Below are 14367 nucleotides of genomic sequence, written 5' to 3'. Positions count from 1 at the left end.
AATCTGTCGCCTGGTGTCAGGGCCACATTAATGGCGTCATGACTCCAGGCCTGTGACGGTGCCATTAAGCCCAGCTATGATAAACTATGGCAAACATTTATCAATACCGGGATATAGGGGAGAAAGCCTTGTCCCATCCTAGGACCCTTATAGTCTGGAGTACCCTCATTTGAAAGAAAGAAGTCCCCATGTGATCACCAAAGAACATCACTGCCCTGCGGAAATCATTATAAAGTCCATCAATAAAGGAATATTTGCCATAACCTGGTTTCAAATATACCCAGGGGCCCCCTTATTTGCATGAGGCGAGTCCGTGGCCAATTAGTGGTCGTTGTCTGATCACACAGGAAGATGTTTGACCGGGCGGCTAACGGGTGGTAAATGTCTGGACCTGCTTTGCCTATTGTAGTGGTGACGCAAGTCTCACTCTCACCCCACATGTACTATTAATTAGTTTGCGGAAAATGGAGAGTGCTAGTACATCTGTCTGGTGAATCGCGCTCTCCCTCGTTTGGTATCAGACTGGCGCTAGCAGTGAATCTGCGCATCGTCGATGAGAAATTCCCAGTGGCACCAGCGATATTAGAAAGTAAAGAATAAATTGTTCTTGTTTTTATGTAGCCTGGTTCAACAACTGATGCTATCTAGGTACTAGGTATAGCGATGCCGATAATGACGGGCGCATTCTGATCACTTCCCTGATTGTTACATGCAGGGAATCGGTAAGTGCAGCACATAACATGAGCAGTTACTGATATCACCGCTATCGTCCCCTCATACATCTGTCACCAGACAACTGATGCTATCTAGGTACTAGGTATAGCGATGCCGATAATGACGGGCGCATTCTGATCACTTCCCTGATTGTTACATGCAGGGAATCGGTAAGTGCAGCACATAACATGCGCAGTTACTGATATCACCGCTTTCTACTTCAGGGTCCATAGGGGGTCCACAGGGTTGACCTTGGGGTATAGCTGGATCTGGATCCATGGGCACCACGCAGTTAAAGCTTTAGCTGCTCCCAGGATGCACTTGGGTCCGTCCTCCTCTATACCCCGCCCCCGGCCACAGCACCTCAGTTTGAGTTGGTGCCCGGCCGGAGTCGGGTCACCTGCGCAGGGGGGCTGCAGGAGCAGCCCCCAAAAGCTTTCTATTTTTATTTAAAAAAAAAAAAAAAAGAGCCTGTTAGATTTTTATTTTAAAACAGAGGCTCTAGTGTGGCAGCGACGGGCTGTCTATGCAGACGCCCACGCTGCCGCTCTCCTTCCCCGCTGGCGCCGCGACGCCAGTACTGCACTGGGGATCGCGGCGGGAGGCCAGAGTCCGTACTAGCCGGACTCTGGGTCCCTCCCTGGACTGCTGCCGGAGTCGCCGGGGACAAGGTAAGCCGCGAGTCGCCGATTAGCGGCGGCTCGCGGGTTTTGCCTGCAAATGCAGTCCTTTGCCCCCGGTCCTAGGGGACAGACCGGGGGCCGCTAGCGGTGGCGGCGGGCTCCCCCTCTGAGGAGGAATAACCCGTGGGACCACTAGACCACCAGGGATATATGGCAAGCGGGATGCCGGCAAGCCCTGGGGTTAATATGCTAGCCAGGGAAGGAAGCCTTCCCTGTCAGCGGCTCCTCCCCTCAGCTCAGCGCGCCTTTCAGCTTGGAGTCTGGCGTCGCTGAGCTGCAGATTCCTCGGCCACTCCTCCTCTGAGGTCTCCAGCGGCCATTTTCTCACAGTGGCAGCGCAGATCTCTCAGGGAGCACGCGGACCGGTCCCCCTGTGTACCTCTCCCCTGATTAAGTACAGTGTACACAGCACTATAGCCCTCCCAGACACTGAATCTGGGAGGTTGATTGTAGTGGAAAGGTGCAATGAGTATATCTTCCTGCATGGTATGTGACTTTTGCTAGTGCTGCCTGTCTGTGCTTATTTTCCGCTTACTGTCAGCTTATACCTATCCCTTTACTTCTCCTACAAGCCCTACAGGTGTGTGGGGGAAGGGTGTTTCTACTGACCTCACCTATATAGATCACGTATTTGTGAGGTCCGTCACATACAGTTGTGTGCTACACAGTGCCGTATTGTGGGCTGTTGTTTAGCACACCGGTGAGTGCGTTTTCTTCTGCCCTGTTGCCAGATATATTTTTTGACTATATAATATATTCTGTCATGTCAGACGAGGAGGTTGAGCGCTCAGTGGCTCCGGTGTTGGCCTCCTGCGGACGCTGTTCTGCAGGAGTAGATAGGGAGGATTTGTCACAGGATGGCCTGTGTAGTCGATGCCAGGTGGCTCCTGGCCCATCCAGACCTTCTCTGGCGCAGGAACCACCGTGGGCGATGTTTTCTCAAGTGCTGGTGTCTATTGCGGACCGTCTGTCGGTCCCGACTGCTCTCCCTACTAGGGCGTTGCCCCAGCCGACCATCCCCCATTCCCCGGGTGTCCCGCAGTTATTGCGGAGTCCTCCTGGGTCTCAGTCGGTGGGTCCCTATGCGCGGTTGCCTATGTATATACAGGCTTCCCCTGTGCCGCAGCAGCCTGTGGTACCTTTTCAGGCCCCTATGGTGACTCCTCCACCCTGGGTGGATGTGCTCTCCAACTCCGTGCAAAATATGGCGGCCGCTTTCTCGGCTTTTCAGTCAATGTTGCAGACTGACATGCCTTCTAGGATTTCAAAACGCCCACTCATGACACGGGCTGCTCAGGTATCGGACTCAGAGGGTTCCTCAGATGATGGGGAGGTCCCTGATGACACTGACTCGGACGCCTCGGTCCAGGAAATGGATACCAAGTCGTCCATTAATGTGCGAGCACTAGTTAGGGCGGTGCGAGCTATTCTTCTTATAGAGGATGAGGCACCGGTTCCTAAGTCGAAGTTTCCTAGTTTCAAAAAAACTAAGGTGGCTTCTGCGGTGTTTCCCCTGTCGGATCAGTTGACGGATCATATGGCGGTAGCTTGGGAGGCGCCCAGTAAGAGATTCCTTCCTCAGAAGCGGTTGGCTTCTAATTACCCCTTCCCTGAGGCACATTGTAAAAAATGGGAAACTCCACCGGCGGTGGATTCCCATGTCACCCGTTTAACTCGGGGCGCCACCTTACTATTACCGTCGATATCCTCGCTGAAGGATCCCACGGACAGGACAGTTGAGACTTGCTTAAAGTCTATTTACTCCCTCTCCGGGGCGGAGGCCCGACCGTCCATGGCCATCTCCTGGGTGACCAAGGCCATTGAGGGGTGGGCCAATGCATTGGAAGATACCTTCCCGGACGACGCTCCGGATGTCCAGCGGGTGTTGTTGGGACAAATGAGGGACGCTGCTTCTTACATTGGAGAAACTTCTTTAGATGCTTGTCTGCTGACCTCGCGGGTATCGGCTGCAGCGGTGTCTGCCCGCCGATCCTTATGGTTGCGGTCCTGGAGAGCGGACTCTGATTCAAAGAAAGGTCTGGAGGCCTTACCTTTCAATGGGGAATTACTATTTGGTCCGGACTTGGACAAAATAGTGGACACCCTGGCTAAATCCAAGTCGGCCTTCCTCCCTTCGGCGGCACTGCCTGCTAAGGTTCGGAGTTCGGCTTTTCGTTCCTTTCGGGTTCAGGGTAAGGCGAAAGGTCAGTCCTTCCCGAGACAGTCTGCGAGTAAGACGGCCTCTAAACCCAAGAAGCAAGCCTGGAGTGCTCGACGCCCTTCTTCCAAGCAGGAAGATAAACCTGCGGCCTGATGGGACGGGCCTCCCTCTGGGGGACCTCAGAGTGGGAGGCCGACTTCTTCTATTTGCCCAGTGCTGGCACAATACCACCACGGATGCCTGGGTTCGAGAAGTGGTCTCCCAGGGGTACGCCCTGTCTTTTCGGCACAGACCACCCTACCAGTTTTTCTGCACAAGTCCTTCTCAGGAAAAGACCAAGGTGTTACAGGTTCAGGAGGCTATAGAGTCCTTGCTGAAAGCAGGGGTCATTGTTCCCGTTCCTCTATCACAACGAGGGACGGGGTATTATTCGTCTCTGTTTCTGGTGCAGAAACCCAATGGTTCTCATCGCCCTATCCTCAACTTGAAGTCTCTGAACAAATTCCTCAGAGTTCCCAAGTTCAGGATGGAAACGTTACGTTCCATCATTCTGGCGATGGAACCGGGGGATTACATGGTGTCCCTGGACATCCAGGACGCCTACCTCCATGTTCCGATAGCATCTTCACACCAGCGGTATCTGAGGTTCGCTATCCTTCAACACCACTATCAGTTCCGGGCGCTACCCTTTGGTCTCTCCACGGCACCGAGGGTGTTCACGAAGATTATGGCGGTCATGGCCACACATCTTCGGAACCAGAATGTACGGCTGCTGCCGTACCTGGACGACCTCCTGTTGTTGGCGAGCTCCCCGGAGGTACTGCTTCAACATCTCCACCTGATGATCGCTTGCCTGCAAGCACACGGGTGGCTGATAAATTGGAAAAAGTCCTCCCTGATTCCATCACAGCGGATGGTTCATTTGGGAGCCCTGCTGGATTCGCGTCAGCAAAGGATCTTCCTGACTCCGGAGAAGGTCGCCTCCCTACAGCTGCGGATACGCAGTTGCCTGAGCCATTGCCGCCTGTCGGTCCATTCGGCTATGAGAGTTCTGGGGTCCATGGTGTCGACATTCGACATGGTGGAATTTGCCCAGTTCCATTCCCGGCCCCTGCAGGGGCTGATTCTATCAGAATGGAACGGGTTACCTCACCGGATCCGCTCTCAGGTGCTGGTGTTGTCTCCGGACGTTCGGCTATCTTTGGCTTGATGGCTTCAGACAGCTCATCTGGTCGAGGGGCGCCCATTTTGGATCCCGGACTGGGTCCTGCTCACGACGGATGCCAGTCTCCGGGGTTGGGGGGCAGTGACCGGCTCTTTGTCGCTTCAGGGTCGTTGGTCAGCGGAAGAAGCACTTCTCCCCATCAACATCCTGGAACTGCGGGCAGTATACAGGGCCCTGCAGTCGTCCGGCCCCGCTCTTCACGGAAGGGCGGTACAGGTGCAGTCCGACAACGCCACCACGGTGGCGTATATCAACCACCAAGGCGGAACTCGCAGTCAGGCAGCGATGTCGGAGGTGTCTCGTATCCTGACTTGGGCGGAGGGTCACATTCCAGCGATCTCGGCGGTCTTCATCCCCGGAGTCCTCAATTGGGAGGCGGACTTCCTCAGCCGTCACGACGTGCATCCCGGGGAATGGTCGCTTCACCCAGAGGTGTTTCAGCTACTCGTGGACAGGTGGGGACTGCCGGAGCTGGACTTGATGGCCTCCCGTCACAATCACAAGTTGCCCGTTTACGGGTCAAGGACAAGAGACGCAGGTGCAAGTCTGGTGGACGCGCTGTCGGTGAAATGGACGTTTCACCTGGCGTATCTGTTTCCTCCGATATCCCTGCTTCCTCGGGTTCTGCGGAAATTCAAGCAGGACGGCGGCAGGCTCGTGCTGGTAGCTCCGGTGTGGCCCAGACGTCCTTGGTACTCCGATCTCAGGAGCCTCTCCATCGACGCTCCGTACCTTCTTCCTCAGCGTCGGGACCTGTTGTCTCAGGGGCCCTGCCTTTACCCGGATCTGGGTCGGCTGTCTTTGACGGCGTGGCTCTTGAGACAGCCGTCTTGAGGTCTCGGGGCTTCTCCAGTTCGGTTATTGGTACCATGCTCTGGGCACGCAAGCCTGCTTCAGCACGGATTTACCACAGAGTGTGGCACACTTACTTTCAGTGGTGTGAGTCCAGACATTATGATCCTCAGGTGTTCCGAGTTTCTAGGATCTTGGAATTTCTTCAGTCAGGATTGGATCTCGGCTTACGCCTTGCATCTCTGAAGGTTCATGTGTCTGCCTTGTCCGTGTGGTTTCAACGGCGGATTGCAATACTACCAGACGTTCACACCTTTTTCCAAGGTGTTCTCAGGATCCAGCCTCCCTTTGTGCCTCCTGTGGCTCCTTGGGACTTGGCGGTGGTGCTACGGGTCCTGCGGGGTCCACCATTTGAGCCTCTTGAGGCGGTGGAGCTCAAGTGGCTGACATTTAAGAGGTTTTTCTCCTGGCAATTGCTTCGGCCAGGAGGGTGTCTGAATTGGGGGCGCTTTCCTGTCGCCCTCCTTTCCTGATTTTTCACCAGGACAGAGCGGTGCTCCGCACTCGTCCTGAGTTTTTGCCCAAAGTGGTCTCGAAGTTCCATATTAATCAAAAACTTGTTGTGCCAGCTTTTCAGTCCCCTGATCTTTCAGCTTGGTGAGACTTCCTTAGATGTGGTCCGGGCGCTTAGAATTTATGTAGACCGGACTGCTTCGGTTAGGAAGTCTGATTCCTTGTTTATCCTCTTTGGTTTTCACAAGAGGGGTTGGCCTGCCAACAAACAAACGTTAGCCCGTTGGCTTCGTTCCGTTATTTGTGAGGCTTATGCACAGGAGGGCTTACCTGTGCCAGCCTCTGTTAAGGCTCATTCCACTCGTTCTGTGGGTCCCTCTTGGGCTGCTAGACGTGGCGCCTCTGCTGTTCAGCTGTGTAAGGCGGCTACTTGGTCTTCAATTCAAACGTTTTTGAGGTTCTATGCGTTTGACACCTTTGCCTCTCAGGATGCATCCTTTGGGCGCCGGGTACTCCTTTCAGCACAGGAGCGTCCCCGCCCTTAGTTGTACTGCTTTGGGACATCCCCAAGGTCAACCCTGTGGACCCCCTATGGACCCTGAAGTTGAAAACAAGAGATATGGTAAGAACTTACCTTTGTTATCTCTGTTTCTACGAAGTCCATAGGGTCCACAGGGCGCCCGCCCTGACGCACCTGGCTTCAAATGGGCTGTGTGGCTGGTCACCGGTTTTCCGTCTCCCATTTCTGTGAGTATGGTTACTTGTGTGTTCCAGTCTTCCTTCTCTCTGTTTAGTCTCCTCCTCCGGCCTAGGCTGCTTACCAACTGAGGTGCTGTGGCCGGGGGCGGGGTATAGAGGAGGACGGACCCAAGTGCATCCTGGGAGCAGCTAAAGCTTTAACTGCGTGGTGCCCATGGATCCAGATCCAGCTATACCCCAAGGTCAACCCTGTGGACCCTATGGACTTCGTAGAAACAGAGATAACAAAGGTAAGTTCTTACCATATCTCTTGTTATCGTCCCCTCATACATCTGTCACCAGACAACTGATGCTATCTAGGTACTAGGTATAGCGATGCCGATAATGACGGGCGCATTCTGATCACTTCCCTGATTGTTACATACAGGGAATCGGTAAGTGCAGCACATAACATGCGCAGTTACTGATATCACCGCTATCGTCCCCTCATACATCTGTCACCAGACAACTGATGTTATCTAGGTACTAGGTATAGCGATGCCGATAATGACGGGCGCATTCTGATCACTTCCCTGATTGTTACATGCAGGGAATCGGTAAGTGCAGCACATAACATGCGCAGTTACTGATATCACCGCTATCGTCCCCTCATACATCTGTCACCAGACAACTGATGCTATCTAGGTACTAGGTATAGCGATGCCGATAATGACGGGCGCATTCTGATCACTTCCCTGATTGTTACATGCAGGGAATCGGTAAGTGCAGCACATAACATGCGCAGTTACTGATATCACCGCTATCGTCCCCTCATACATCTGTCACCAGACAACTGATGCTATCTAGGTACTAGGTATAGCGATGCCGATAATGACGGGCGCATTCTGATCACTTCCCTGATTGTTACATCCAGGGAATCGGTAAGTGCAGCACATAACATGCGCAGTTACTGATATCACCGCTATCGTCCCCTCATACATCTGTCACCAGACAACTGATGCTATCTAGGTACTAGGTATAGCGATGCCGATAATGACGGGCGCATTCTGATCACTTCCCTGATTGTTACATACAGGGAATCGGTAAGTGCAGCACATAACATGCGCAGTTACTGATATCACCGCTATCGTCCCCTCATACATCTGTCACCAGACAACGTACACCGCAGATATACTTGTGTCCTATAGACGTTATTGGTGATCACCAGGCGATAACGCCCTGTACTACAGAAAGTATTACTAAGTCCAGAGATCTTGGTGGTATAACATAAATATACATTTGCCTTTAATCCTCTTTTTCTACTTCAGGGTCCATAGGGTATCCACAGGATACCTTGGGGTATAGGTGTGACGTCAGTCGCAGGGCACCAAAGAGTTAAGCTTTCAGCCTCCCAGGATGCACTAGGTCCCCCTCCTATACCCCGCCCCCGGGCCAAGGCACCTCAGTTTAGTTTGGTGCCCGGCCGGAGTCGGGTGCACCTGTTGGAGTGGGGGCTAGAAGAGCCCCTGAAGCTTTTTCTTCATGCAGCTGTGGCTGCACATCTGGATGAACAGCATGGACAGTCAGTCCTGACGTCCATGCTGTCTTCCCTACACCCCGCCGGTACCAGAACGCCGGTACTGATCCGGGGATGCTGGTGGGCGTCTGGGGTCACAGCTAGCGGTGACCCCAGATGCTCCGGACCATGGCCGGATTCAAGGGGGACAGAGGTAAGCAGCGGGGTCCCGCGGTGGGTCCCCGCTGATCACATGGTCCTAAGTCCCCAGGCAGGGGGCTCCCTGGGGACTGGCTGCAGCGTGGAGCCAGGCGACCAACCTGCGCTTCCACTACCCCCTGGGACAGCGGACCGCAGCAGAGCGGTAGCGCTGCGGCGTCCCAGGGGTTAAATGCATGCCAGGGGAGCGCGCCTTCCCTGTCTCACAGCCGGCGCCTCCCCCGCTGCACACAGCCCCCTCTGCACTGTGCTGACTGGTCCTGTGTCAGCGCTCCTCCCCCAGGCCAGCTTCTCTCTGCTCCTCGGCGGCCATCTTCTCTGCAACGCATGGTGAACGCTGCTGGAAGTCTGGAAGGAAGCATCGTGGTCTGGGTCCCCCCGCATACCTCTCCTCCGCTGTGGCTCAGGTCTGTGTATGCAGCGCTGTGTCCTACCAGGCCCTGTGTCTGTGTAGTTGAGTGATCAGCGCTGTTAGTGCAGGAATTGTTATTTCTCTGCATTGTATGTGACTGTGCTAGCGCTGCCTGTAACTTTTCTTCTCTAAACTGTCAGCTTTATTACTGTCCCTGTTCTTTCTGCTAAAGCCCTTGCGGTGCGGTGCTGCAGGGTGGTCTCTCGCCTATTTAATACTTAATTGGTGAGAGAGGTCACATACGTGGTGCCATAATGTCTGAAAGTGATTTTCCCCTCCGGCTACAGTGTACCACGTGCAAAGTACCGTTAGCGGAGGGGGAGGGTAGCGCGGAGGGCCTTTGCCGGCAGTGTTTGTCCATGGCGCGGCCTATTACGGTTACAGCACCGGTACAGGAGCCGCCCTGGGCTTGTTTTGCTCAGGCGTTAACAGCTTTAGTGGGCCAGTTAGCTCCGCAGCCCGCGTTTACTCCGATGGGTTTGTCCCAGCAGTCTGTGGTGTCGTCACCCATGCAGGGGTTCCCACGACAATTGGTGGTACCCCACAGTCTCCCTATTTCCCCGCTCCCGGGTTCTCAGGAGCCAGCGTGGGTTAACTCCCTGACGAGTTCTGTACAGCACTTGTCGGATGTGTTGCAAGGGGAGTCTGTGATGCGGCCTCATAAACGGCCGGTGGTGTCTCTGTCCGCTCCTTATGAGGATGACGAAGGGACGTCTGATGATGGGGAGATTCTGGATCCTTACGATCAGGAACCTTTCCATACTAAGGACGCTGATGCTAAGTCCAAAGTATATATTCCTGGACTTATTCGGGCGGTCCGCACAGCCTTGGTGATTGAGGACGAAGTTCCCCCAGCGGCTAAATCTAAGTATGCCTTTTTCAAAGATGTGAAGGGCGATGCCACAGTCTTTCCTCTTTCGGGTCAGTTGGTGGACCATTTAGAGGAGGCGTGGAAACAACCTGGCAAAAGATACCAGCCGCAGAGACGCCTGGCGGTGGCTTATCCGTTCGCGGATAATTATTTTGCTAAGTGTGAATCCCCTCCACAGGTGGATTCTCACGTGACCCGTCTTGTCCGTAGTGCCACATTGCCGATGCCATCCATGTCCTCCCTTAAGGATGCTACGGACCGCAAGGTAGAAATCTGCCTGAAGTCCGCTTATTCCCTTGCAGGGGGGGCAGCACGGCCGGCTATGGCCATTTGCTGGGTTGCCAGAGCGATGGAGCGCTGGGCGGATTCATTAGAGGCTTCTTTTGAATCCGACTGTCCGGCCGAACAGGCGGAGTTGATTGGCAATCTCCGTGATTCGGCCACCTACATCAACGAGGCGGCTCTAGACATTAGTACTCTGGTGTCTAGAATTTCTTCAGCAGCGGTAGCTGCTCGTCGCACCTTGTGGCTGCGATCCTGGAAGGCGGACGCAGATCCAAGAAAGGTCTGGAAGCGTTGCCGTTTACCGGAGAAGTTCTCTTCGGTCCGGATCTGGATAAGATTGTGGCCACGCTGGCGGCAGCCAAATCTGCTTGTCTCCCATCGGCCGCTGCTCCTTCTGGTTCTGGACCATCGTCCTTTCGGTCATCTAGGGCCCAGGGCAGGCCCAAACCACAGTCGTTTCCTCGACAGGCTGGCCCTAAGAAATCGGTCAAGCCCCGGAAACAGGCATGGAGTACCAGACGTCCGGCCCCCAAGCCAGATGACAAGCCTGCGGCCTGACGGTCCGGGTCTCCCCTTGGGGGATCCCAGGGTGGGAGGCCGCCTGCTGCAGTTCTCCCGGTGTTGGTCGTTCACTACGACAGACACTTGGGTTCTGGAGGTGGTCTCTCACGGGTACGCCCTCTCCTTCCGGCACAGACCCCCGGCTCGATTCTTCACCACGGGTCTACCATCAGACCGGAACAAGGCTACGGGGCTGCGGAAGGTATTGCACACTATGCTCCAGGCTGGAGTTATAGTGCCTGTTCCATTCTCCCAGAGGGGCCAGGGTTTCTATTCAAATCTATTTTTGGTACAGAAACCCAATGGGTCATATCGTCCGATTCTCAACCTCAAAGCACTCAACAAGTCTTTGCGGGTCCCGAAGTTTCGGATGGAGACCCTACGGTCCATCATTCTGGCGCTGGAACCTGGGGACTACATGGTGTCATTGGACATACAGGACGCTATGGCGTTCATGGCGGCTTCTCTGCGGCTGCAAGGAGTCCGCATGTTGCCGTACTTGGACGACCTGTTATTGGTGGCAGGATCTCCAGAGCTCCTGTTACACCACTTGGACCTGACCATTGCACTGCTCCAACGGCACGGCTGGCTAATCAACTGGCAGAAGTCCACTCTAATCCCGTCTCGGAGGATCCTTTGCTGTCCCGAGTCCAATAAGGCTCCAAGATGCAGATCTCTCGTGACGGAGGACAAGATCTCTGCTTTACAGTCAAGGGTGCGCAGTTGTCTGCACAGCCGCCGGGTGTCCTTACACTCGGCGATGAGGTTACTGGGCTCCATGGTGTCGGTGTTCGACATGGTGGAATACGCCCAGTTTCACTCCAGACCTCTGCAGCACCTGATCCTGTCCAAGTGGAACGGGCTGCCTCAGTCTCTGAAGTTCCAGACGATTGTGCTCACCCCGGAGGTTCGACTGTCCCTTGCGTGGTGGTTAAAGACGACCCACCTCAACAAGGGACGTCCGTTCTGGGTTCCAAATTGGGTCCTGTTGACAACGGACGCCAGTCTTCGGGGCTGGGGAGCAGTTTCGGGTCCACACTTGTTCCAGGGCAGGTGGACGCCGACAGAAGCGGAGCTTCCAATAAATATCTTGGAACTCCGTGCGGTCTTCAATGCTCTCCTGCAGGCACAGCGGTTTCTCCAGGGTCACCCGGTGCAGGTCCAGTCGGACAATGCTACCACCGTGGCCTACATAAACAGGCAAGGAGGAACTCGCAGTCGGGCGGCTCTCGTAGAGGTCTCTCGGATCCTGGTTTGGGCGGAGCGCAATCTTCCGGCCATATCAGCGGTCTTCATCCCGGGAGTGCTAAATTGGGAGGCGGACTTTCTAAGTCGCCAGGACGTTCATCCAGGGGAATGGTCCCTGCACCCGGACGTTTTTCAACTACTGGTGGACAGGTGGGGTCTTCCAGAAATCGACCTCATGGCGTCCCGGCACAACAACAAGTTGCCGGTGTACGGGTCTCGCACAAGAGACGAAGGGGCGTCTCTGGTGGATGCTCTGTCCGTCCGGTGGACGTTCAGGTTCGCATACCTGTTCCCTCCGGTCTCCCTTCTTCCACGGATAATCCGGAAATTCAAACAGGAAGGAGGGACGCTCCTGTTGATAGCTCCCGCGTGGCCCAGACGGCACTGGTTCTCAGACCTTCAGGGTCTGTCCGTGGACAGTCCTCTGCGGTTGCCGCTACGACCGGACCTTCTGTCTCAGGGTCCTTGTCTTCACCCGGACCTGACTCGGCTGTCTTTGGCGGCGTGGCTGTTGAGACGGCCATGCTGAGGTCCTGGGGGTTTTCCAGCTCTGTGGTGCGTACCATGTTACGAGCTCGGAAACCGTCTTCCGCGAGGATATACCATCGCGTGTGGCATACGTTCTTCCAGTGGTGTCGACCGAGAGGTTATGCACTGCGGGAGTTTCGTCTGTCTCGGATTCTCGCCTTCCTGCAAGCGGGACTAGATCATGGGCTTCGCCTTGCTTCTTTGAAGGTACAGGTTTCGGCCCTATCTGTCTGGTTTCACCGTAGGATTGCTACAATCCCGGATGTGCGCACCTTTATGCAAGGTGTTCTCCGTATTCAGCCGCCCTTTGTTCCACCTGTGGCGCCTTGGGATTTGGCTGTGGTCCTGAGGGCTCTCCAAGGACCGCCGTTTGAACCACTGGGCTCAGTGGATATTAAATGGCTAACAGCTAAGACTGTTTTCCTTCTGGCCGTTGCTTCAGCCAGACGTGTTTCTGAGTTAGGGGCTCTTTCTTGTAGACCCCCTTTCTTGGTTTTTCATGGGAACAGGGCAGTGCTCCGTACTCGGCCCGAGTTTCTTCCCAAAGTTGTTTCCCAGTTTCATGTTAACGAGGAAATAGTTGTTCCGGCCTTTAACTCACCGGGTCTTTCCGTGGGTGAGGCCTCTTTGGATGTTGTGCGGGCCTTAAGGACTTATGTTGACCGCACTTCTTTGTTTAGGAAGTCGGACGCTTTGTTGTCCTCTATGGCTTCTGTAAAAAGGGTTGGCCTGCTTCAAAGCAAACTTTGGCAGCCTGGATCCGTATGGCTATTTCTGAAGCTTATCTTCATGAAGGCCTACCGGTTCCTCCTTCTCTGAAGGCTCATTCCACTAGGTCTGTGGGTCCTTCGTGGGCAGCTCGACGTGGTGCCTCGGCAGTTCAGATCTGCAAGGCTGCTACGTGGTCTTCTGTCCATACCTTCGTGAGGTATTACAGGTTTGACACCTTCGCCTCTCAGGATGCTTCCTTCGGGCGGCGGATTCTCCTTTCTGCACAGGAGCGTCCCCACCCTTAAAGGATACTGCTTTGGGACATCCCCAAGGTATCCTGTGGATACCCTATGGACCCTGAAGTAGAAAATATGAGATATGGTAAGAACTTACCCTTGTTATCTCTATTTCTACGAAGTCCATAGGGTTCCACAGGACTCCCGCCCTGTCGCACCTGTGCTGCAGATGGGCTTTGCTCTGGTCACCGGTTTTCCGTCTCCCTCTGGTGAGAATGTGATTCTTGTATGTGTCCAGATCTTTGTTCTCTCTCTTCCTTCTCCTCCTCCGGCCTATGGCTTGGTAACTAACTGAGGTGCCTTGGCCCGGGGGCGGGGTATAGGAGGGGGACCTAGTGCATCCTGGGAGGCTGAAAGCTTAACTCTTTGGTGCCCTGCGACTGACGTCACACCTATACCCCAAGGTATCCTGTGGATACCCTATGGACTTCGTAGAAATAGAGATAACAAGGGTAAGTTCTTACCATATCTCATATTATTATCAGTTAAAAATAGAAATAATAAGGTATAATTTGTGGGGTTAAGTCTACTACATAAATCCTGTCAGTGTAGGGATGTGATCAGCGGATATAGTGTTACTGACCCTCTGAGGATGACGCCAGTGACTCCCTAACCAGAGACCACACGGGCAGCCTCGCATTACCCATTCATAACATAAATGACCTCAGCACCCCAACATGTAATTCACTTTGTCCTTAATTCCTCTGCGTACCACTCGCGTGTACACACAAGACGTGACTGGTATTCTCTCAGCCCTGCACATTCTCCGCAGTCATTTTATTTATTCAGTGTTTCTACTTCAGGGTCCATAGGGGGTCCACAGGGTTGACCTTGGGGTATAGGTTGGGAACCAAATCCGGGCACCACGCAGTTAAAGCTTTTAGCTCCCAGGATGCACTTCGGTCCACTCTCCCTATAACCCCACCCCCAAGCCAGAGGCACCTCAGTTTAAGT

The 14367-nt window shown here is 54.3% G+C and overlaps 1 protein-coding gene across 1 annotated transcript in view; it reads left to right on the top strand.

The window, feature by feature from the left end:
* STRAP (serine/threonine kinase receptor associated protein) overlaps positions 1–14367 on the top strand; it is a 65789-nt gene that overhangs the window by 25920 nt on the left and 25502 nt on the right. The window lies entirely within an intron of this gene.

Source organism: Taudactylus pleione, unplaced genomic scaffold (genome assembly GCF_031769625.1).
Source record: "Taudactylus pleione unplaced genomic scaffold, aTauple2 ptg000754l, whole genome shotgun sequence".
Taxonomy (NCBI): Eukaryota; Metazoa; Chordata; class Amphibia; order Anura; family Myobatrachidae; genus Taudactylus; species Taudactylus pleione.
Note: the sequence above shows the minus strand (reverse complement) of the source record. Positions and strands in the feature narration are given on the sequence as shown.